Source organism: Nelumbo lutea, chromosome 4 (assembly GCF_056320005.1).
Source record: "Nelumbo lutea isolate HS-2025 chromosome 4, American lotus-T2T, whole genome shotgun sequence".
Taxonomy (NCBI): Eukaryota; Viridiplantae; Streptophyta; class Magnoliopsida; order Proteales; family Nelumbonaceae; genus Nelumbo; species Nelumbo lutea.
Window position 1 is genome coordinate 66301768 of NC_142687.1, and position 3836 is coordinate 66305603.

Here is a 3836-nt window from a genome sequence, read left to right on the forward strand (position 1 = left end):
AGCTGAATCCTAATCTAATCGAATGACCTAGAGATCTAATTAATGAATCAATTATGTGCATAGTTAGCTTGTCTTCTCAATTTGTTTACAAGGTGTTTGATCCAATTCCTTAGAGATTATTTTGTAGTTAGGATTTCAGATTTGCATTAAATTTACAATTTTGCTAATCAAATAAGAGTAGGCTGATATACTACTAGTAGTTGATTCATAAGTCATCATGGGAATGATACCCTATTCATCACTTTATTACTTGAGTGGCTAGTGCACTTGCTACATAAGTCTTCATGCATAGAGTCTGTCGTGCAGCCCCCACTCCATTAAAATAAATAGGATGAACACCAAACCCAATGCAAAAGAATCGAGGTGCCACAACACCTACAACCCCAATCCTCTTCACTCTACTACAAAACCTACAAAGTGAATCCAACGACATAAATGCTTATTAATAAGCTCCCACTTACTAATAAGCAGGGGGGCTAATGTAGGTACATAGTAGTCACTCAGACCATCAGAACATAGGAAGCGTCAAACTAATACTATGCGAATGCTTGTGATGAGTCCATAACTCATTACACACCTACGATGAGTCCATAACTCATCGCACACCTGCGATAAACTCACACCCAAAATAGGTTGCGATGAGCTTTGGGCCCACATGGACTTGTGATGAGTTTAAAGCGATTGTAGAACCACATCGAATGCAGACTCACCGTAGATCATAAAAAAAGAATAAAAGCATGTGTGTCGTTAAATAATGTGTGTGGCAAGAAAAGCATGAGCTAAATAGTGACATCATCTGCACCACGTCGTTTTAAAAGGGTTACAAAAGGAAGTAACACACGTGTATTACGAAAATCATCAGACGAAAGGAAAGCTCATCATTTAGATATTTCATAAGACATGTGGTGAAACCCTAGTAGTGCTCCCTAACAACTGACACCGAATCTGATGTTTCCTTTTCTAATGAGAATCAATTGCTTTTGGCTCCATCCCTTCAGGACCTCGGGATCTGTCCCTATAAATAGGGGTCCAACTCAAAACTAGATAATAATTCTACCACTTCATTCGCCCTAGCCTTTAGCCCACCTCCTACTCCTGGCTTTCCTTTGTTCTTCAAGGAGACCTCCGTACGTATCCTAACCACCTCACTCACACAACCTGTCTAAGCCTACCCAAACCTAATCCCAACTCAACATAACCCAACCAAATCTAATAAAACCTTGCCAAACACAATTTAACCCATCCAACCTCACCCAATTTTTGCTTGGTGATGAGACTAAAAAGTACCCTATTTTTATCCCCAAATATTCACTATTTTTCATTATTTTAGCACTTAACTGGACTCATTACTCTTGTATTTCGATTCAGGGCAAGCAAGAAGGCGATTGGAAGAAAACAAGGCTAATCGAATTGGATAATTCAAGATGAACTGGAAAGATGAGGGATAGACCCACAACTTTTATGTTTTGGGTTTTGACAGATTCGATCCGCTTCGAAGACGAAATTGGGCCCTAATTCGGAGCAAGTTCGCAGCCAAGCCCATTTCACAACTGAAGCCCAATTCGCAGAAGAGCCTTGTAGCAGCCCAAGTTATTAAAGTAGCCCAACTCGAATTCAGGAGCCAAGAGTCTCAATTTCGAATGTAATATCCAGAAAGAGAGTCTTATCAAATTTAAGTTTTGAATGTAATCTAGAAAGATAAGATGATTGAAATTAGATCACTAGATAAGAGATAGGATAGGATTAATTCAAAACAGATCTGGACTTTCTTAATTGTGGTTAATCTCCTAAAAGTAGTTGGAAAACAGTCCTCTCCCTCAGCTATATAAAGGGGAGGGGGATCTAGCTTTAGGCATCAATCAATCAAAAAAAAATCATCAATCAAGCATCAAGCAACTCTATGAATCAAGAAAGATCAGTTTGGCCTTCTGAGAAGCAGAGCATGAAGGATTCAAAAATCATGAGCAGTTAAGCTTTTCTTTTGCTGGTTTAAGGGCAGATATTCGATTGTGTCATCGTGAGATTCAGTATTTAATTCAAGTTCTTGCTTTTTAATTCAAGTATTCGTTGATTATTGTGCTTATTCTCTATGGATGTTAATGTTAATTAGTCTAACAAATTAATTAATATTGATTTTCCTACTGCTATCTATGGTTCGGTGATCCATAATTGTCACGAATAGTGGTACAAGTAGCAATTAGGTTAATATCTTTCTGGGTCAATTGTTCATAACAGCCTTTAACCAATGTATTGACATGTTTTAACCTAAAGGGAATCAATGGAACAAGATTTGATAATTGCAGTTATCTCAATTATTGTTATTTTGGTTTAACTATTTTCACAAAATTTAATGCTATCACAAGTTAATATGGAGTGCTATCGTACCGAGTCGAATAGTGATAAGTATTGATCAAATGCTGGGTTTGGTCAGCTGATTTAGGAAAACACAAGGTTTATTATGGCTATCCTAATAAATCTAAGGTTAAATGCTTGAATTACAGGACTGTCGAAGTCTACCTAGGATAGATGACCAATTGATTAAATCCGAACCCTTGAATCAGAATTCAGTAAGACTGATTTCTCTTAAGTTGATATTGCTCTCTTGATTCTTTTTGAATTTTAATTATTTAATTTTCCCACTCTTTATATTGCACACTCGGCTGAGAAATTATTTCCCTATCTCCTTGTGGGATTCGACCTAGTACCACTACTACTACAAATTTATTGTGGGACTAGCATTAATTTTGAGGGCTTCGACAACCGTCAAAATTTTGGCGCCGTTGCCGGGGAGCTACTTTAATTTCTTAGCTTGTTACCTTCTATTTGTGTTAACCTTCTTTGTTTTATGACTCGTGCTTCTCAAAGAGGTGAACTAGAGTACAACCCCGAAATTGAGAAGACTACCCGTCGTTTAAGAAAATAGGCAAAGCAAAGGAAGGACCGTTCACCTCCAAGGGTGAATTCTGAATTCGACTTGCCAACTTATGATCCACCTATTTTCGAAGAAGAAGAAGAAAAGATGGCTGATAGAGAGAGAATGCTAAGGGAGTTGGCTGCACCAATCATGAACCAACAGCCCTTGTGCATAATATATCCCACTCTCGAGGTAGCCTTTGAACTAAAATCTGGATTGATTCAACTGCTTCCTATTTTTCATGGCTTTCTAGGTGAGGACCCTCATAAGCATCTCAAGGAATTCTATGTTGTCTATTCAAACATGAAACCATAGGGTATGACTGAGGATCAGGAAAAACTTATTGCTTTTCCTTTTACTTTACAAGATAAAGAAATGATTGGTTATACATTCTTCCTCCCGGTTTGATACGTACATGGGATGAGATGAATAGAATGTTTTTAGATAAATATTTTTCTACATCCCGAGCTGCAAATATTAGGAAGGAAATCTGTGGAGTTTGGCGGTTTGGTGGTGAGACACTATACAATTATTGGGAAAGATTTAAATAGCTTTGTGCTAGCTGTTCCTACCACCAAATACCCGAATAGCTCTTGATCCAATACTTCTATGAAGGACTCCAACCTATGGATAGAAGTATGGTAGATGCAGCTAGTGAAGGAGCCTTGGTCAATAAAACACCTGAAGCAGCTAGGGAATTGATTTCCAACATGGCCAAAAATTCACAACAATTCGGAGCAAGAATAGATGGTACTATTAGGCGTATAAATGAGGTAAGTCATTCTAATTTAGAAAATCAAATTTCTGATCTAACTACCTTGGTTCGACAACTGGCTGTAGGGCAATTGCAAACATTAAGGGTATGTGGTGTCTGTTCGATTCCTGAGCATCCTACGGATATGTGTCCATCATTGCAGGATGG